The following is a 23,014-nucleotide window of genomic DNA, read 5'->3' on the forward strand; positions in this document are numbered from 1 at the left end:
GATTTTTGCATCTATGTTCATCAGCGATGTTGGCCTATAATTTTCCTTCTTTATGTTGTCATTGTCTGGCTTTGGGATCAGGGTGATGTTGGCCTCATAGAATGTATTAGGAAGTGTTCCATTTTCTTCAATTTTTTGGAACAGTTTGAGAAGGATAGGTATTAAATCTTCTTTGAATGTTTGGGTAGAATTCTCCAGAGAAGCCATCTAGTCCTGGACTTCTATTTTTGGGGGGAGTTTTTGATTGCTATTTCAATCTCTTTACTTGTGATTGCTCTATTCAGATTCTCTATTTCTTATTGATTCAGTTTTGCGAGGTTGTGTGAGTCTAAGAATCTCCATTTCTTCTAGATTGTCTAAATTTGTTGGTATATAGTTTTTCGCAGTATTCTTTTATAATCCTTTGTATTCTGTGGTATCTATTGTAATTTCTCCTGTTTCAGTTCTAATTTTATTCATTTGAGCCTTCTCTCTTTTTTCTTTTCTTTTTTTTGTTGAGGAAGATTAGCCCTGAACTAACATCTGCTGCCATTAGTCCTCTTTTTGCTGAGGAAGACTGGCCCTGAGCCAACATCTGTGCTCATCTTCCTCTACTTTATATGTGGGATGCCTACCACAGCATGGCTTGCCAGGTGGTGCCATGTCTGCACCTGGGATCCAAACCTGGTGAACCCTGGGCCACCGAAGTGGAACATGAGAACATAACTGCTGCACCACTGGGCCAGCCACTCTCTTTTTTCCTTAATGAATCTGGCTAAGGATTTGTCAATTTTGTTTGTCTTCGCAAAGAAACAGCTCTTAGTTTCATTGATCCTTTCTCCTGCCCTTTTGGTTTCAATTTCATTTATTTCTGCTCTAATTTTTATTATTTACTTCCTTCTGCTGTCTTTGGGCTTTGTTTGTTCTTTATGAGGTTCTTATAGGTGTAGTTTAAGATTACTTATTTGTGATTTTTCTTGGTTGTTAAGGTGAGCCTGTATTGCTATGAATTTCCCTCTTAGAACCACTTATGCTGCATCTCATATGAGTTGGTATGGTGTATTTTCATTTCTGTTTGTCTCCAGATATTTTTTTGATTTCTCGTTTAATTTCTTCAGTGATCCATTGCTTGTTCAGTAGCATATTGTTTAGTCTCCACATATTTGTCACTTTCTCACCTTTTTTCTTATAGTTGATTTCAAGTTTCATAACATGTGATTGAAAAGCATGACTTACATATTCTTAAATTTATTGAGCCTTGCCGTATTTCCCAACATATGATCTATCTTTGAGAATATTCCATGTGCACTTGAGAAGACTGTATTCCTCTGTTTTGGAATGGAGTGTTCTATATATATCTGTTAAGTCCATCTGGTCTAGTTTTTTGTTTAAATCCACTATTTCCTTGTTGACTTTCTGTCTGGATGAGTTATCCATTGATGTAAGTGGGATGTTAAGGTCCCCTACTATTATTGTGTTGCTGTTAATATCTCCTTTTAGGTATGTTAATAGTTGCTTTATGTACTTTGGTGCTCCTGTGTTGGGTGCATATATATTTATAAGTATTATGTGCTCTTGGTGGAGTGTCCCTTTTATCCTTATATACTGCCCCTGTTTGTCTCCCATTGCCTTTTTTATTGTGAAATATAGTTATTCTGATATAAGTATGGCAATACCTGCTCTATTTTCTTTGCCATTAGCTTGGAGTATCATCTTCCATCCATCCCTTCACTTTGAGCTTGTGTTTGTCTTTAGAGCCGTGATGTGTTTCCTGGAGGCAGCATATTGATAGGTCTTGTTTTTTAATCCATCCAGCCACTCTGCATCTTTTTTTTTTTGAGGAAGATTAGTCCTGAACTAACATTTGCTGCCAATCTTCCTCTTTTTTTGCTGAGGAACACTGGCCCTGAGCCAACATCCGTGCCCATCTTCCTCTACTTTATATGTGGGATGCTTGCCGCAGCATGGCTTGACAAGTGGTGTGTAGGTACGCACCTGGGATCTGAACCAGTGAGCTCCAGGGCGCTGAAGTGGAACATGTGAACTTAACAGCTGTGCAACTGGGCCGGCCCCACGCTGCATCCTGTGATTGGAGCATTCAATCCATTTACATTTAGAGTGCTTATGTATATATTATGGCTTAATCCTGCCATATTATCTCTTGTTTTCCAGCTGTTCTGTGTTTCCCTTGTTTCTCATCCCCTGTATTTTGGACTGCCTCTTCAGTTTGGTGGTTCTCTCTGATGGTTTTCTCATTGTTTATCATTTGTGTTTCTGTTCTGAATTTTTGTTTAGTGGTTACTGTGAGGTTTGTATGAAAGATCTTGTAGATGAGACAGTCTATTTTCTGATAGCCTCTCATCTCCTTAGTCTAAGCAAGTTCCATCCCTTTCCTGTTATCCATCTAAGTTATTGTTGTCATAACTTATTCCATGTTGTGTTGTGAGTTTGTGGCTCAAATGAAGTGATTATAGTTAATCTTGATGTTTTCCTTCATATCTTTAATGTTATAAGTATTTGTTATCTAAGCTGTTTTTATAAAGAGGTGTAATTTTCTGATTTTGTCTGCCTGTTTATGTCCTTGCTCAACGCTGTGTAAACCATTTCTTTTTTTTTTCAAATATGAAGGCTTTCTGATCATTTCTTGTGTGTGTGTTGGGGGAGTCTTGTGGCAATGAACTCCCTCGGCTTTTGTTTATCTGGGACAGTTTTCATTTCTCCATCATATCTGAAGGATATTTTCACTGGATAGCATATTCTTGGCTGAAAGTTTTTGTCTTTCAGAAATTTGAACTTATTTCCTAGACTGTAAGTTTTTGGCTGAGAATTCTGCTGAGAGCCTGATAGGGGTTCCTTTCTAGCTTATTTTCTTCTCCCTTGTTTCCCTTAATATATATATATATATATATATATATATTTTTTTTTTTTTTTTGTCATTGACTTTTGCCAGTCATATGTTTTGGAAAAGGTCTTTTTCATTGATGTAATTAGGAGTTCTATTTACTTCGTTTACTTGTAATTCCAGCTTCTTCCCCAGGTTTGGGAAGTTCTCATCTATTGTTTCTTTGAACAAGCTCTCTGCTCCTTTCTCCCCGCTTCTTCCCTCTGGAATAGCTATCAGCCTTATGTTGCATTTCCTAATTGAGTTAGATATTTCTTGGAGAAATTCTTCATTTCTTTTTAGTCTTGGTTCTCTCTCTTCCTCCATCTGAAGCATTTCTCTATTTCTGTCCTCTTAATTGCTAATTCTGCCTTCCATCAATTAGCTCTGTTATTTAGGCACTCCAGATTTTCCTTTATCTCTTTCATTGTGTTTTTCATCTCCAACATTTCTGATTTTTTTATTGTTTAAATCTCTTTTGTGAAGAATTCCCTCTGTTCATAAATTTTATTCATGATTTCATTGAACTGTCTTTCTGAGCTTTCTTGCAACTGATTGAGTTTCTTTATGATATCTGTTTTGAATTCACCATCATTTATATTGTAAATTTCTTTGCCTTCAGGATTGAATTCTGGGCATTTGTCATTTTCCTTCTGGCATGGAGTGTTAATATATCTCTTCATAGTATTCAATGAGGTCAATTTGTCCCTTTGCATAGTGCTAGTATCTGGTTGCAGTTTCAGCCTGCCACCACTGGGGAGAGGGCAGGAGCTATGTATTCTGAACTTGCCATGATCCTTGGTAGCTGTGCCTGTCCAAGCTTGGTCCACTCCTTGGGACCATAGCAGTGCTGTGGGCTCTCCCACCGGATGGGAAAGTCATCACACAGGCACCAGTGGCTGCTGTTGCCTGCTCTGACAGTCCCAACATGACACAGTCCCACCTTTGGGGCCACCGCAGTACTATGGGCATTCGTATCAGCCAGGAAATACTTTGCTCAGATGCATAGATCTGTCTCCACTACTTCCTAGGTTGCACCTGCCGTTGTGCTTGATGGCTGGACCTCCCCACAGGGTCCTAGCCTGGGACATTCCCTGGGACCATGGTGGCAATATAGGTTCTCCCACTGGACTGGAACGCAATCATACGGGGACTCAGGGCTGCTGTCACCTGTTCCTGCATTCGCGCTGAGGTGCATTCCCACCTTCAGGACTGCAGTGGTACTATGGGTGCTTGCATCATCTGGGAGAGCAGTTGCATGCGTGCACAGGGCTGCCAGGGGGCTGGAGTACTCACCTGGCACCACCACCTCCCCAGTGGTAGTCTATCCACATTCAGATGTATAGCTGTGTGGGTCTCTCAAGCATCCTATTTTGCTGTGTGGTTATCCTCCATTGATCGATGAATGCCCATTTATTTGTAGTTTGAAGGGGGAGAGATAAAGAGAACAGCTCACTCCACCATGTTGCTGACACCACCCCTCCTTAATATGAGTGATGTACTCTCTTTTATTCACTCCTAACATTCGTAATTTGTGTCATTTCTCTCTTTTTTTTGATCAGTCTGTCTGGTGGTTTACCAATTTTATTGATTCTTTCAAAGAACCTGTTTTTGGTTTCATTGATTTCCTCTATTTTTTGTACATCTTCTATTTCATAGATGTGTACTTTTACCTTTATTATTTCCTTCCTCTGTTTATTCTGGGTTTAATTTCCCCTCTTTTTGTTTTTTGGTTTATAGTTCCTCAAGGTGAAAGTTTAAGGAAGATGATTTAAGACTTTCCTTTTTTTCTAGTACAGACATTTAATTCTATAAACTTCCTTCTAAGCAGGAATATTTTTCTTGGGCTTAGATTTATAAATTGATGGTTTTAGAGTTTTTTGTTGTTGTTTTGTTTCAGTGCTTTAAAGTGTCTGCCATTGTCTTCTGTCTTCCAGGTTCTGATGAGAAGTTGGCCATAATTCTTGTTTTTGTTCTTTTCTAGATAATATGTCTTTCTTTCTTCTGGCTGCTTTCACTAAGACATGACCCTCTGAAGTCTCTTCTGGTGTCCCCAGTATTCTTTGACATCTCTCCATTCAAAATGGTGGAAATATTTTTCCCCAATACTATAAGGTTTCAGAAGTGTTTATTCTACTGTTTTCTAGCGATTCCTTTCCTAGACTCAAATGATTTCTACTCACATGAGGCAGATCAATAGCTACCTAATTCCTGGAGTGGACCTCTATGCAGATTTTGAGAGCTGTCTTTATCTGTGCAGTGTCTGTATTCTTGGTATTCATTTCCACCAATTCAATCCGCTTTGGCCTCTGTAAAGTCCAGTCTCTTTCTTCTCAACTCAGTGAGACAGCCAAGGTCTGTTGGGCTTCTTCCTTCTAAGCTACCTCTAGGAAACTGCCTTCAAGCAAAAAACTGGGGTAATCGTATGGCTCATCTTTCTTGTTTCTCTTCCCTCAAAAGTCATAGTCCAGTGTACCTGTTGTTCAGTGTCTGAAAGCAGTGTTTTCATGTATTCTGGTTTTCTTATTTAAGGTGGGATTATAAGTCTGGTTTCTGTTACTTCATCTTTATTGGAGTGGAAGCCTACAGTTTCTTTTGAACAAAAATGTCCAGTGCCAGGATACAAAATATAAGCTTGGATTCCAGTGAATATGCTGATGTCTTATATACTTCCATCTGTTTCTATATTATTTATTCTGTTACAAGTATCTACCTGGTGTATTTATTTATTTATTTGTGAGCTACCCATACCACAACAATTTAAACATTGTATTCATTTTTAATGAATATATATTTCAATTATAGTTAGTTCTAAACTTACATAATTGGCATGTCTCAAACTTAGTATAAATTTCTAATATTCCTTAGGATGTGTTTGTTTGTTTTTAAATATTGGTAAGGTAACTAGAACCCCAAGTCGTCTGCTGTGGAAATCCAAAATCCTAGAGGTGGGGTGAAAGAGGTGTTTCATATTGTCGGTATTGTTTTCTGTGAGCTCTTGTTTTTATTGAATAAATTCAGTTTAGAGATCCTCTTGTCATCTTGTGCTTCCTAAATTTACTGTCTAATGTGTTGACACAGATGTGAAAATCAGCTCCATTTACAAAATCCATTCACAAAAGGAGATTACATTTTATTCGCTATCTGGGTTTGGAGAGACAGCATTGCAGTGTAGTAATACAAACAATTTCACATAAAATATGAGACATCCCTGTGTTTAAAAGTCTTTTTGTTACCCCAACATTGGATTTTTATTTTACTACTTTCTTCAGTCCCATGCCCTGTCTTTGCCTGACTTAGTCTTGCTGATGTCTTTTTTTTCTCTAACTCTCTCTTTTCTGTCTCAGCTCTCTTTTCTCTACCCACTGACCTTTAAAATTTTGATCATTTCTAGTGCAAACAACTTTAGCCATCTCTTTGACTGTATTGTAACCTACTGTACTAGACACGCTGCTCTGCTTTTACACCAAGGGAATCATCAATGATTTTTTCCTAAATTCTGGTGCCCACTCTTAAGATAATGAATTTTTCACACCACTACATTTGTAAAATGACTCTCTATATTTTTGCATTTGTATTTCTATTTTAATTTTAAAAAGTTGAGGATGTGTATTATTCCTAGGAGATTTGATGGCTGTGGTGGCACTCCAGATGCTGCTGCCGTAATCACAGTCTTGATCAAGAGTAATGACAAATTGCCAATGTATAAGTTTTATAAGAAAAAAATAATCATGTGAAGAGCCATATGGACAATATCTGCAATACATAACCAATTGCAGTATAAAGTTTCCAATTCAAGTCTTCCAATATAAAGTGCATAATTCATTTATGCCCATGGATTTCATTGAGGATTGTGTACATTTTTTACTTGACTATTAATAGAATTAATTAGTTACTAAATAGTCATTAAATAAAATCTTTTTATGGAAATGAAAATGAGTTGTATGCATGAATAGATTAAATTTTATGTCATTGATCATGTTTCAAATTTGGGGCCCTCTTTTCATAAGAGAGTATGTTTGCTTTTATGTTATTGCTTACTGTTTCTTTAAAATTGTGTAAATGTTCTTATATTTTTCTTTGATTATATGTATGTTGTATTATCGACTGCTGGTGAGAATAAATAAAGACAATTTGGAAAATAACAGTACTGCTTTTTACCCAGTAGTATGACTCTTTTATTGATTTGTACTCCCAAAAGAATTACTTGTATGTCATCATTTGTAAATCACAAATAGTCAAAAGAAATATTGGTTTAGTACCTGTTTCCAAGGATAGTAATATCTAGTTGAGGTCATGGAATATTCACCTGTAAACTTACTTGTAAAGAATGTTTGCAAATGAGTTCAAATGTAATAATCTAATTAAATTTCTTAAATGAAGCAGACTCTAAGGGAGCAATCAGAATGAAGCAATGTTAATCAGGAAGACATCATGAAGTGAGTTTGGAGTAAGTGCGAAATGCAAGGAAAATGGTATTTCAGAACATGTATAACAGGTAGGGAAAAATGTAACGTTCTGAGACATAAAGTACCATAAGAACATAGTACAAGCAAAGCAGAGCCCTTTTCTGTTGGGCTTATACTTATTCTTTTACACCTCGTAACTGTTAAAAATGTAGGTTTGGAGTCAAACAAATATTGCTTCATTTCTGCTCCACCACAGACTAGTTATGTGTCCTTGAGTAATCTTCATTTTTTTCTCATCTTTCAAAATGGGGACAAAATTAACCTACGTTCAGGGTAAAATGAAATGATACCTATAAAGTCTTTTGCACAGAGCAGGGCGAATAGTAACTATTAAGTTAATTACATTGTAGCTCTTAGTATGTGTTACAAACAGTACTTAGCACATTTTACAATGCTTATTTGTCACTCTGGTAGGCTATAGTAATCCTTTGATGGGACAGCTTTTATATCAGGTACTATAGTGATAAATATTATAGGTGTGCAATCAATTTTTACAGAACAAATAATCGTTTGGCCAAAGTAGAGAAACCTTTTGGAGAAGGAACTGGTTGGAATCAGAGAAATGACAATTGCAGGAGAATCTTAAAGGCTGAGGAGTATAGATTGGATAGAATTATATTCAGCAATGGACTTATATTTGGGGAACATCACTGTCAGCAGTGGTTTAAGGTTATCTGAGACTACTTTGAAAATTGTATGATGCCTAGAAAGAGGAAAGGATGCTTTTTAGTTGAGTTCTAATACTAGTCTTAGATAATAACAGACATTAAGCATGGGCAAAAAGAAAAGCAATGAGAAGAAAGAAGTTGTAGAGAAGGAGAAGAGAGTTTCTTTTCATATTCTTGGAATTATATTTGCTTGTTAGATTTTAGTGAAAATAGTGTTGATCCATATATTAGGATATTTTTCTGGTAAGGTAATGTAATATGGCAAATGTTTCTGCTTTTACCTTGGGTATTATATTCTTGCTTTTTTAAATCAGTTTTACAAATTATACCTGAAGAAAATCTAGATGTGGTATTTAGTTAATGAATAGCTGATTTTGTTTTTGATTAGTTTTGAGAAGTTTTGAATTCAAGTTGAACTTTTTAAAATTGGTTTTTCTTTTTTGAAGTGAAGACAGACATTTTTGGTTATAAGACCAAATTGGCACCAAGTAATAGCATGGCACCAAGCTAAACAAATGCCTTGTGATTATTCCTTAATTGATAGTAGAATGGATTATTATTCTATTAACTTGCTTGTGTCCTTGTACATGTTTCTTTCAGAATTTTCTAGTATGTTTCTGTCTCTCACTGATTTCCTCCTGAAAGCAGAATGTCATTTAAAAAATAACTCAAACTCAAATTCATATGGAGCCCATGTAGGTAAAATAGATGAATGAAGTGTAAAAGTGATCTCTGGTAACTAATACACGGCCTCCATGATGGTGAAAAAGTGGGGAGTCATGAGGACTCTCCAGAAAACTGGAGAATATATGCTCTATTTAAGGACCTCAGCCAGTTTCTGCTATGAGGGTATGTTGACCCAGCATTGCCAAATCTTCCTATTATATAGAGAAGTTAAAAATCTGGATGTACGTGTGTGTAATTTTCTGGCTCTTAAAGTTTGGCAAATAATTTTTTTAAAACACTGTATGGACCAACACTGTTTGGCATATCAACTACCAATGAACAAATTACCTTAGGATCTCTCATTTAAAGTTTTGTCTTTTTTTTTGAGGAAGATTAGCCCTGAGCTAACACCTGCTACCAATCCTCCTATTTTTGCTGAGGAAGACTGGCCCTGAGCTAACATCCGTGCCCATCTTCCTCTACTTTGTATGTGGGATGCCTCCCACAGCGTGGCTTGCCAAGCGGTGCCATGTCTGCACCCGGGATCTGAACCGGTGAACCCTGGGCTGCCGAAGCGGAGCGTGGGAACTTAACCACTGTGCCACCAGGCCAGCCCCTAAAATGTTGTGTTTAAAAATAAGAATTTCCATCTATTAATCGTTGGGGCATAGTTTTTTTCATGCAAAGTGATATGTAAAACATTCTTTGATTCTCAACTTTTAAACCCATGCGAATATAAACCAGGCCCAACGTTGATAGGTTGGCTGACAAAAGGCTTGTTAGAGACCATCTCTCTCTCTCCCTTCAATGTCTCTAAGTCCATTTCCTTTCTTGTGTTTCTACCTGATGTGTTGTACTGTCCTTATTCCTCAAAAGCAGTTAATTAACAAATCCAGTTAATTTTACCTCCTTGATAGTTTTCATATCTGTTCATATTGACATCCATCTCCACTAGTTGACATCCATCTCCACATCCATCTCAACTACTTTAGTTGAGTCCAACATCATCTTTCATCTGATTACTGCCACTACTTCCTAACTGGTATCTTTGCTTATACTCTTTGCAAATCCATTGTTCACCCTTGAGACAGAGGAATGACTTGAGTATAAAGTAAATAACAGCCCTATTTCAGAGCTTTTGAGGATTCTTCATTAACCTCAGAATAAAATCTAATCACCTTAATATGACCTGCAAGGCCCCTTATTATCTGGTCTTTGGTTTTATGTCTAACTTCATCTCTTGCCATTTCTCTTCATATTCCATGCTACAGCCAGATTGAATTCCTTCAACATTTATGTTTTGTCTTGTTTATAGGCCTTTATGAATGTGGTCGTCCAGCCCAAGCCTCTTCCCCTTACCTTTTCCGCAGCAAGTTGGTGTGTGAAGAAGATAGGTAAATCATAAAAAATTTCAGGTCTACTCTAATTGCATTAAGCACATGGCTGTCCCAGTTGCCCTTTCAAAAACCTGAAGCTTAGTCAACTTTTTAAGAATGCAGAATTAGCAGCTTTTACATGATGTGTCCTTGTATTCTGGGTTTTTTTCAAGGCAAAAGCTCAGTGATTTGAGTTATCCAAGGTAGGAAAAGCTCTGACATTACAAAGGTATATCGTAATTTCTCTGAGTCAGCAAAGTATCTTGGTTTCTCTCTCTTTGTGTATATCTCTCTATCTCTGTCCCTGTCTTTTTCTCACATACACATACACAACACACATACACCCCACCTACAAGACATACATGTGAAACAAAATATATTAATGAGAGTTTTATTAGAAGCAATAATCATAGCTCAAACCAACATTTGGAGAGAGTGCTCAATATATAGATTTGATATTCTTAAACATGGGATAACATTTTCAAAGGAAATAAACTTCTCATAAATCTTTGAAATACAAGATCATTCAAAATCTTTGACATTAAGATCAAGGTTAGCCCTTTGCAAAATTATTGAAATGAGTGAATGAATGAAAGAGTTTTGTGTGTATGTGTGTGTGTGTGTGTGTGCTTTCTCTCTCTTTCATTGCCCTTCTCTTACCTTCCTGTTTCAATATCCCTTTCAAAAAAGTGCCACATACAATGGCATTCTATATGTCCTACAGAGTACAGTGGGATCATTATCTTGTGTGTCCTCTGCTTTGTCCTTGTATTAATACAGCCAGTGGTCAAATGGACTATTTTGGTAGTCATATCACACTAACCATGAACTTAGAAACAACTAACCCTGTTAGATGATCTGACTGATGTTAAGCTCTCATTTACTTTATTAAAAATGCTTAAACAATGCCAGTACCATTGGAATCAGTGTGCAGCCTCCCATGAGGAAGACACATCATTTATGTACATAAATTCTGGTTATACTTAATAAAGTTAAGTTTTTATAGTCATAACTCATATTCTGTCATTTCAGTGTAATTTTGGCTTAATTCACACACAAAATAACCTTTATAAAAGCAGAGATCAATGATGGTCACCTAATGAAGTACCCTAAAATTTTCCTCTATATCTTTTATCCAACCGCCCTTTTTTAAGCTTTCCTGTAAGTAAGATATGGAATAGGTTAGTTTAAGTTTGAAAACAGAACCTAAAACAGGATGACAACAATGGAGTGACATGAAGAATAACTGCTTAGTACTAGATGGATGAATTGAAAACAGATGAAAGATAAGTTCTATCTCATGGGATTTTGCTGCCTGCTGGAACTAATCGCATTAACTTTAACCCACCTGAGGCTTTATACTGCCTATTCAGCTCATCTGTGGGAAAATGTCTTTTTCCTTATTTATGACTTTATGACTCTCTTGTTGCCAGGTCATTGCCAACTTGTGCTTAAATATAATAATATAGTTATGTGTCTTATTATTTTAGTCATCATAACATTTGATTCCATAGCATTATTTTGCTTTTTCCTGTTTTTAAAGTTCAATTTGTGAACTGAGTAGAACAAGTACCATAGGTACTTCATTCTCTCTCTCTCTTTTTTTTATTGAGGTGTAATTGATATAACATTATATTAGTTTCAGGTGCACAATGTAATGACTTGATATTCTATATATTGCAAAATGGTCACCACAATAAGTCTAGTTAACATCCGTCACTATGAATAGTTACAAAATTTTTTTCCTTGTGATGAGAACTTTCAATATCCACTCTCTTAGCTACTTTTCGAATATGTAATATAATATTATTTACTATAGTTACCATGCTGTACATTACATCCCCATGGCTTATTCATTTTATAACTGGAAATTTGTATCTTTTAACCCCCTGCACCCATTTCACCCACCCCGACCTCAGGCAACCACCAATCTTGAGTTTTGTTTGTTTGTTTTAGATTCCACGTATAAGTGAGGTCATACAGTATTTGTTTTTCTCTGTCTGACTCATTTCACTTAGCATAATGCCCTCAATCCATGTTCTTGTAAATGACAAGATTTCATTCTTTTTTATGGTTGAAAAATATTCCATTGTATATACATATATATCACATCTTCTTTATTCATTCTTCTATCTATCGATGGACATTTAGGTTGTTTCCACTTCTTGACTATTATAAATGATGCTGCAGTGAACATGGAGGAGCATCTATCTTTTCAAATTAGTGTTTTTGTTTTTTTTGCATAAATACCCAGAAGTGGAATTGCTAGATCATATGACAGTTCTCTTTGTAATTTTTTGAGGAACCTTTACAGTGTTTTCCATAGCTGTGCCAGTTTACATTCCCACCAATAGTGCACCAGTGTGCGCTTTTCTCCACATCCTCACCAACACTTGTTATTTCTTGTCTTTTTGATAATAGCCATTCTACCAGGTGTGAGGTGATATCTCATTGTGGTTTTGATTTGCGTTTCCCTGACAATTAGTAATGTTGAGCATCTTTTCATGTATATGTTGGCCATCTGTATGTCTTCTTTGTAAAAATGTCTATTCAGACATTCAGAAAAATGTCTATTTAAACAATGATCTTAAGAAAAAATTGCAAATCAAAAAGAATTTATTTCTAGGAACATGATTGATTTCTTTATTTCGTCCCTTCTTTTGTTCATGTCTGTGTCTGTCTCTTTTGAATTAACAAAAGCTCCTTGAAATATGATCTGCTTCTTTATGATTTTTCCCAATGTTACATAATTGATATCATCATATGTTAAAAGTTTTACTGAAGTATGATTTAGCTACATTAAAATATGATTGTCACTACCTCATCATTTAATGACAAATATATCAGATGACATCAGTAATACAATTCTTTTCTATCTTTGGTGTATCAAAGCACACTTAGACAATGATAAAATGACAATATTTTTATGGCACATTGGAGAAAATGGATGAAGGAAGTTAATTTAAATTGGAAGTAAGCAGATGGGGGTGGGAGGGGATGTTCAGCCTGCCTAGCCTTGTAAGGCTTTCTGAGGGCTGAAGGGACTGTCAAAGCATACTGTTCCACAGACAAGGTAGGAAGCTCTGTGAGTTGAAATAATGTCTTGGTAGTTGTATACATGGAATATCTTCAGATGAAAATGAAAAGTTCAGTCAGTCTTTAGAGAGTTTGTCTTTATGATTAATCACAACTGAGTTTTTCTTTCAAATGAAGTTTCTAGAACATGGTAGACAATCAGTAAATTTTGAGAAGCCTAAAATTATATATTCAAATGATTGGATACATTTTTAATTTTTATCCAGATGTCTGGCATCTTTTAACATAGCCACTATTTGCCACTTCTGTAATTAAAAACAAATAAAACCCTGAATAGTAATAGCAGCTACCATTCGGGGCACCCACTATGTAGCAGGCCCTCATGAGCTCGTTTAATCCTCATAAAATCCCTGAAAAATAATCCTGATTGTTATCCTCATTTTATACAAGAGGAGTCTGAGTTTCATAAATTTTGAGTAAGTGATCAGAAAAATGACTTAAGTAGTAAGTGGTAAGTAGTCAAAGTAGGATTTGAATAGGCTGATCTGATTCCAAAGCCTGAAATAAATGTGTTTGTTGTGTCTATAAGGGGGATTACTGACCTGTAGTATTTGCTGAATAATTGACTTTTAGATTCCCAGTTATAAGCTTTTAGGAGCTTCCCTCTCTCTCATCATCTACCATTTCTGGCTTATACTTCTCTGCATTCACCTCCAGCTCTTGTTTCATCATCCTCTGTGCCAGTGGTGACATTTTCCAGACAGTCTAGGGCATGCTGGCTGTGCTAGTAGACTAGCATTCCTACGGAGATACTGAATCCTGGCCTTGACCTCGTTAGCATTTGGAGCCTAGAACACCTGCTTTCAAATCCTAGTTTTGCTGCTTAGTAGCCATGTGACTTTGGACAAGCTATATAATCTCTCTGTGGCACAGTTTCTTTGTCATTATATAATGAGAGGGATAATAGCACCTATATTATATAGGATTGCTTTGAATATTAAATGATGCAATAAATGTATAACACTTGATATATTGCCTGACATATGGTAATTAATCAATATTTATTAACTATTATTATTTGTGATATCTAGATCATGATCACTTTTATAACTTTTCTATAGAAAACATATTAGAGAGGAAGTAAGTCTTTTAGTAACTTGAATTTTTAAATAGCTAGCTAGTGCTTACCAATTTCATTTTGTAACACTGAAATTTTTGTTAGTGATTTATCACTGAAATAATTGAGAGCCATTACAATTACTAACATTTTCTGTTCAGAATTTTGAATGTGTTGTGATATATTACATAATGGAGTGTGGAGTGAAAGAAGGGAGTTGTCATGATGCTTAAGGGTACTTGTACTTATTTAATAATAATTTTGTTCTGTTTCATTTTCTGACGTAGGGAAGTATTTGGATTTCTAGAAAAGAGGTAGAGAATTGGGGCACATCTGAGTGATAGAAAAGCTCTTTTATTTTTATTCTTAAAATGTAATTAAGTTTTTAATTGTCAAAATTTGATTGTTTTGTCAAAGCTATATCAATTGCCAAGGAAATATAATGACAGAAAACTTAGGAGTAGGTTTTCCTAGTTGGTAGATTCTAAAGAATCTGTCCTAATGGAGGGATGAATTTGCATGAATAGCATAAAACAATAAAAACAGCTATCACATTTTCTTGAAATTATATTCAAATATAGGTGGTTCTGATGTTCTGGCATTTCAGAGGGTGTATCTAAAAAAATTCCACCTGGCCTCAGTCCCCTTCTTACTTTCTATTTCATATTGAAAATAAGATGCATCACTTCTCAAAATGACAAACTAGACCTGGGATTTGTCAAGTTATGCCCCAGGCCAAATCTGGCCTTCCAGCTTTTTTGATAAATAAAGTTTTATTGGAACACACACAACCATGTTTATTTGTTTACACATTGTCTGTGGCTGCTTCACATTGCAGTAGCAAAGCTGAATAATGTAATACAGACCATATGGCCAGCCAAGTCAAAAATATTTACTATCTGGATCTCTATAGAAAATAGTTTGCCAGTCCCTGAAGTAGACAGATCTAAATCCACAAAGGAGACTTTATTTCAACTTGATGTTTCATACTTTCTCTGCAGGGAAGATTTCTGTCCCTGCTAGATTTTACTCAAAGCATCAACAGTATTAATTAAAAGTGGCTACTGTTTCATGTATGTTATTTAGGTTATAAACTCCCATAGCATGCTTATCATGCTACAATGTAGGAATATCCTTATAGAAAATATAAAATATTGCAAACATAGAAAATAAGATATGTGACTATTAAAGTATTGAAAGGGACAACTGACTTGTCTCTTGTATGATCATGTTATTTTGTGAAACTGTTAACTCATTTGTTGAAGCAATTTATTGATGTAAAGTACATTGACTTACATAGTTCGTATGACTTGAAAAGAAGAGAAAATTATGGATATTAAAAGGCATTTAAACAAACAAGCTATCATGAACATCATCTAGTCAGTTCCCATTAGAGTCATTAAAAAGAAACCTATTTATTAATGTTTGAGTATATTTGGCCTTGTGTTTGTATGCATGGTGTGTTTCTCCTCAGCATTCTTCACCACTTTTCATCACATTTTCTTTCACGTTTGCTCATTTAATTCTAGTCTTTTTAGTCATCATTTCCATGACTCTCTGCATATTTTTTGGATTCTTTTAGTTGTCTCTTAGTTTGGAGTCCAGAGTTGAGATCAGCACTCAAGTAAAGCTCTCATCAGTGCAAGAGTGATAGTGGGATTACCCTCTGACCCCTGTAATCTTGTGAAGAGGCATTGTGCATCATCATTATCATCAGCAAATAAAATCCATGTAAAGGCCACCTCCCTAAAGTCTCTTTCTCTTTTTAAAAGTAAATTTGAATAAACATTGGGGGTGGAATTTGCTAGGAGCAGAATCTACTGAGAGTTAGTTCTCTGTAAGGATTTCGGAACTTCGTGTAGTTAAATTTGCAGGTAACTATAGTTTACCTGCTCTGGGGAGATGATACTGGTTATTTAAAAATCAGAGATGAAAGAAGAAACCCCAAAGCAAGATGATTTATTTACTTTTGGTAAACTTGATTCTGTTTTGTAACCTTTGAAACGTGGGTTTTATGAGCGATACTATTAAAATTTATATTCCCTCTAGAGTGTGTTGTTAATCATTATTGCTCTGCTGGGCCTCAGGATTACCTGTCTACATTGTAATGCAACTTTCCTTAATATTTACAATTGAAATACCAGTGGGTCTTAAGATATCTCATATATTTCTATGAATGAAATGAGACTCATAAGAAATAAGAGCTTGCCTCCAGCAATAAACTTCAGAATATTAAATTCTTCTTAAAAATTTGTAGAACTTTGTAAACTAATGGTGATTTTATACTTCTGAAATAAAATATCTGACCCTAATGGTTGTACTTTAATGCTCTAAAAGGTAGATAAAATCATTATCTAAGGATAGAGTACAAATACTAACAGTAAACAATAGGTACTTCATTTATAATTTATTTCAATGCACCACTTATTTGTTAGTCTTCTACTTTGCTAAAGTCCCTGTCCTGACTGTAGGGGGTGTAGAGAGGATGTCAGGTCCTTGTCTTTGGATGAGGAGGATTGAAGACAGACGTGAGCACCAATAACTTTTTAGAGTGTGCAGATCCATTACTATGACCTTTGAAGCTCCCATCTTTTGCCAAGTGGAAAAGATACCAGAAATGGAACCTGGAGCCCCAGATGAAGTTCAGGAAAACATATTACATTTTTTTGGAACCTTTCTTGGTCTTATTAACTAGTAATAGTTGTCAGGAACTGTGTTAAGAGCAGGGCTTGAGGAGTGGGATGGTATCCTATGCAAAGCAGTAAGTGATCCAGAGAGTCAGAGATGACCCTAAACCAAACTCACCCATGAGATTTTCAGCTCTGCCAAGTTCTTAGTAGTATTGAGAGGTCACTCTTATTAATATTTTGAGTAGAAAAGTAAAGTTGGGTATAGAGTTTGCCTAAATTTGGGAGTAGTAGGGACAAAGACCCTTTTTTGGAGGCACTGTCCCACCTGAATCAAATTCAATCATTTATTGAGTTCTGTTGTGATTCAAAGAGTAAAAGACAATGTTGTTCTCAGGAGTTCATAGAATAATGAGTGACACAAAAATGTACACTGAAGTTTCCCAAACTACACTGAGGGACAATTGGCTTGAGCACCTGTTTCACACCCTGATCGAATTTGGAGGAGGGAATGTTCTCAGAATTTCTGCCCTTGTTTTCTAGCACTCTGTTCTTTCTTCATTGAATCCACTTAGTTTCAGCCTTTACACTCACTGGTCCTGCATATCCCTTACTGGCTTTTGCAAGAATTCCATCATATTATGCATGCCATGCCACTTATAATTAGTAAATTAATTGAAGATGTGGTGGGTTTTGGGGGACAAGATCACATCATGGAGCCCTTCACCAGCCCCACTTTCTGTCCTTCTGTTTGATCATCTCTCCTGGCTCCCCAAAACTAAAACTCATCATACATGATGCTCGCTTCTCTATCTGACAAATCCCATCTGCCAAGGGTAGTCTAGTTTCCCCCATTCCCACAAAAGTGATGATTTTAAAAATATTGTTGAATAAATAACACAGAAATTGCTGATGGGATGAAGAGAGGGAGAAGCAATGCAAAGGAACTTAGAGAGTCTGGAAGTAACCATATTTGAAGCTTCAAATTGGAGTGTGGTGATTACAGTGTATGCCACTTTAAAACTCCACAGTAGATCTTGGAACAAATCCCTTTTAATCTCATTCCAGCTGTGTGGTTGATGGTAAAGCATCATTGCAAAGTATACCTAGTATTCTGTGGGTCAGGAAATTACTGCTTTAGCAAACGAGAGGACATTTTGGAACCAAATTTATAATCTGGACATTTGATAATAAGACATGCTACTTGTAAGAAATGCAAACTATATATATATAGTCAATTAAAAGAAAAAACAAGGGTAATAGGAAATCATGATGGTGGTTGTATACTAAAAAAATCATTTTCATCCAATGTTACTGCAATAAAAAATAAATAAACGAAAACCATTTTCTTCATTTTCAGCACCATATAGTTGGCAACAATTAGAAAAGAAAACACATGCATGTATTTATATGTATTTATATGATAGAAAATGTATTTTAATATTATGTATTATGTGTGTATATAAAAAATTAGAGCTTCTGAAAAAAAAGCCTTTGAATGACAAGATCTGCTATTAAATTTATGTCTGCTACATATTACACAGTATTTCTTAGTAAAAGTAAGTGCTATAAAGCCATTTAAATAAAACTAAGACATTATTTAGTTTGTAAGGAAATTGAAACATTTTTCACCAGTTGGTTTAGTTCATAAAATATTTCAAAATACAAACAAGGAAATTTTCAACCTAAACTTAGGCTTGGGATATACCTTTTTTTGTTTATTTAATATTATTTGGGATGCTATGTAAGTTCAAAGTGCTTTGATGCTGTTTGAATTTATTTCACATAACAATTCCAGAAGTAGGACAAATTAATTCCACAGCTGAATGATATTATTACAGACTCTGTTTCTTTCTATCCTTCTGCTCTGCCATTCTCAAGATGTTAGTTTTGTCCTCAGTCAAACTTTCTCCATGCCTATAAGATCAGTCTAGGCATCATATGCATATACAACAGTGGGACAAAAAGCATTTTGTTAAGAGAGGGTGGGAATTTTGCTGGAAGTTCCCCTAACACATTTTCTTCCATCTTGTTGGCTAGATAGGGATAACATACATACCCTTAAATGAATCCCTGGCAAAGGAAATGGGACCATTATGATTGGCCTAATTGGACGGTTGAGCCTAATCAGGATTGCCCCGAACATGGGCATAAACCAGTCTCTCCAGAGTTGCTTGGGAAAAAAGATAGACACTTAAAATGGATCAGGGCTCTGCCTAGCAAAGAAGAGGAAAAAAAAAATGGTTTGGGTAGGAAGCCAAGAGTGTATATTGGAGAAACATAGTATTTGACTCTAGGCCAATAGATCTAAACCTTGGCTGCACATTAGAATCACCTGAGAAGCTTTTAAAAAATATTTTGATTTAGTTGTTCTGGGTGGCACGTAGATATTAGCATTAAAGAAAAATTCTCCTGGGGCTGGCCCTGTGGCCTAGTGGTTGAGTTTGGCATGCTCCACTTGGGCAGCCCAGGTAGTCTAGTGGTTGAGTTTGGCATGCTCCACTTGGGCGGCCCAGGTTCGGTTCCTGATGTGGACCTACACCACTTGTCCGTGGCCTTGCTATGGCGGCAATCCACAAACAAAAATAGAGAAAAAAATTCTTCCAGTGATTTTAATGTATAGATAAGTTTGAGAACCACTGCTCTAGGTAAACTGAAGATGGAATGAGGAGACAAAAACCTTCATGAGTCTGCACACATTTAGCTGCTCAAGCAATTTTTTAGCACTACTGAACTTTACCTGCAAATTAACTATTGACCAACAGGGTAAAATTACCAACACAAAATCGCACCACAGTTAATCTGCCAACCTGAAATGGTATTCTCTGCCATATTCACTGGACATATTCCAAGAATGTACGAGATTTGGGTAAAGTACTCAAACACCTTTAGTAACCAAGCTGAGTCGGGAGTTTATGTAAAAGTAGGAATGTTAGTCCCATTTTTGTGATGACAGAACTGAGTTGTAAAGAGGCTGTCAGTGGAAGCGATAGAACTAAGGTTCTTATCATAGTATCCTGACAGCCAGTGTTCTCTCATTCTACTCATTCTTGCTACTTTTGTTCTTATTGTATTTGAGAAAGATGTCGTTTGTTTTGGTCAAAGAAAAGCTTCATAATTCTAATAGCTACCATTTATTGACAACTTACTATGTGCCACGAACTGTGCTGGGTGCTTTATTCCTGCCCTAATGTTTATTTAATTGTTACAACAATCACATGTAGTAAATATTACTAAGTCTTCTTTATAGATAAGGAAATTGGAACCCAGAGAGTTTGTTACTTCTACAAGGTCCCTTAATTAGTTCATTTCTCTGGAATCTAGAATTTGAACCCATGATGCCACAGGTAGCATTGGCATATATAATGCCAGAATGCATGTTCTTTTTATTTTTCCATGCATAGAGATTTGATTTTATGCAGTTCAGCAAATACCTATTGGTTGACTAATAGGTGATAAGTGCTGGGCTAGACCCTGGATTGGACTGCAATTTCCCTGCACACTATAATTTACTTTCTTTTTTTTTTTAGAGGTGGGTTTATACCAGTTGATTTGCAACTGCACCAGGCACTTAGCATATAATCCAAGAACAACTGAGTGAATAAACGAAGAGGAATCTTTAGACTACTTATTTGAAACTGCCTTGCCAATAACTTCCTTTTCCTTAGGAGCTTAAATTATACATATTATAGCCTCTTAAGATGTAGATTAAATTGTACTGCCTGATATTTCCACACAAATATTGAGTTACTGAACAGTGTGTCTTGAATTGTTCAGTCACACTCCATATCGCTGTCTTGAGTAAAAACAGTACTCTTTTAATAAAAAGAGGTAATTGGTCTGTATGGCTGATGTTTATTTAGATACTTGCTTTAGAATGTTTTCTTCTAATTTAAAGAGAATAGGAAAATAAACTGGGCAATGGCTATTAAGAGCTGGCTGGTTGAGTTTTTCATAGAGATAACATTTTCCAAATTATGGAGTTATGATATTGAAAATGAAGGGCAAGCTTCTTGTTGAGGGAAAATGTTCGAGTAGCCCTAATGTGGAATCTCATTAAAGCAACTGTCAGGATTCCTCTATTTTACCATCACCTCCCCTCTTCTGTAAGAAGCAACTGTCGTTTTGAGTGAGTGTACTGCCAAAGAGGCATTTACAAATAAATGAAAAATGTCACAATTGATTTCACTCCTTCCAGAATACTGTGTGTCAGCTTTGTCACAAACTGTCTTTGTTACTCTCTGTTTTAGATCTCCCAGCTGGACACTGGAAATAGCTTTTGATGGTTTAGGGCCTCTTCCATTTGACCCCAGGTAAGCCCTCTATTGGTGACCTTTTATAAATATTTGTAAAACTGTTTGAGCAGTTAGAGAATATAAAACCCCTTTCCCCTCTTTCTCTCTGTAACTGCTGTTTTTGTCAGAAAGCGTTCAGATGTCATTATTGTTCACTTACATTTTTGGACATTGGGAAGAATTATTCTGTGCATTACAAAGTATTGCAAAATTATGCAATTACATTGCACATTCTCTGCCCCAATACAATGGCTTGTTATTATCATGCTTAATCTAATAATAATTTCTAATAACACTATTACGTGTAAAGAAGATATATGGCTATGATTTTCCTATATTTTGAAATAAATGTCTAAATTTTTATCACTCTTTCTTTATAATATCTTGAATATATATCTTTCCTGTAATTTATATATAACATCATTGATGCACATTCATTCTTGCAATCACCATAAAGTAGTCTACCAGCACTACTGCCATCATGCATTATTGAGGACTTACTCTGACATGTATACTGTGGTAAGCACTTATATAAATTAGCTTATATAAATGTATCACAGTGGTACTTGAATCCTAAGTTAGTATGGATTTGAAAAAAAAGCCACTAATTAGAAATTGCTAGCAGTTTTTTTTTATTATGAATATTAAAGGAAAATAAATCTTCGTATAATTATACTTTAAGAGACTTTAATCAGTATAATTAGTTATAGATTGTGCTATCAGTTGGGATTATTTAGCTTTCTACTTGAAGGATCCTGGAATGGACCAGCTAGCAATATTCTGTTTCTCTTGGAAAACAGAAGTTGAAGCAATTCACTCATTTATTCAACAAATATTTATTAAGCACCTATGAAGTGCCAGCTACTTTACATTGAGGACATGATGGTGAAGAATATGTATCTATTTCTCAAGAGTTTACAGTCTCCCGGCAGTCAAGAAAATGGGCAAGTACAATAAAGTGTGATGAGTGAAAACAATAGGGATAAGCATGGGGTACAATATGAGAAATGAAATGAGCATCTAAGTCAGGCCAGGAATGGATGCTCAGGGAGTGATGTGGAAGTGGAATGTGGGAGAATATTAAATTTTGTTGGCAAAGTAACTTATGATGTCTGAAATATAGTGTTTAAAATAGGGAGATATGTCTAAAGAATTAAGGAAGGGGCAGATCACGAATGTCCTCATGAGCCATATTTGTGAATTCAGATATAATTGTCAGCAGTTATACTGGAAAGACTTCATCTGATATTGGACATTGTCTTCTAATCAGGCTGGTCACATTCTCACAGTGCCAGCTTACTATATATAATAACCAGCAAGGCAAGCCATTCTTGCTTTTTCACACCTATATAAAGAGAATATGCTTCCTGAAATATAAGGTCTTTGTGAGCAAGGACCTGGGCTAATTCATCTTGTTTTCCTGGAATCTATTGCAGTACTTTCTACATAGGAGGCTGTCAATATTTATAGTGTGGGTTGAAATAATTGAATGTAAAACTCTGGAAAATGGAAAGGTTGACCCAATAGAGACTCTCCCCAAAGACTGGCTACTTATGACCATATACTCTTCTTTCCCTGATCAGTTTTCATAAGTGGCAAAATTTCTCTCCATGTCTCCTCTTTACTTTTAGATTCATAATAAGAGGCTCCATCAAAGAAAATCAATATGAAATGCAATTTTTTTTTTTTAAAGATTTTATTTTTTTTATTTTTTCCTTTTTCTCCCCAAAGCCCCCCCGGTACATAGTTGTGTATTCTTCGTTGTGGGTTCTTCTAGTTGTGGCATGTGGGACGCTGCCTCAGCGTGGTCTGATGAGCAGTGCCATGTCCGCGCCCAGGATTCGAACTAACGAAACACTGGGCCGCCTACAGCGGAGCGCGCGAACTTAACCACTCGGCC

The 23,014-nt window shown here is 35.9% G+C and overlaps 1 protein-coding gene across 6 annotated transcripts in view; it reads left to right on the forward strand.

Moving 5' to 3' along the window:
- The window catches only part of NAALADL2 (N-acetylated alpha-linked acidic dipeptidase like 2), a 1,266,186-nt gene that overhangs the window by 64,714 nt on the left and 1,178,458 nt on the right, over positions 1–23,014 (forward strand). For all 6 annotated transcript variants that reach the window (XM_070582377.1, XM_070582380.1, XM_070582376.1 and 3 more), the window contains exon 2: positions 21,070–21,132. The gene's annotated coding sequence lies outside the window, so the exon portion shown is untranslated. The remainder of the gene's footprint in view (positions 1–21,069; positions 21,133–23,014) is intronic.

The sequence above is a fragment of the Equus przewalskii genome, chromosome 18 (assembly GCF_037783145.1).
Source record: "Equus przewalskii isolate Varuska chromosome 18, EquPr2, whole genome shotgun sequence".
In the NCBI taxonomy this organism is placed as follows: Eukaryota; Metazoa; Chordata; class Mammalia; order Perissodactyla; family Equidae; genus Equus; species Equus przewalskii.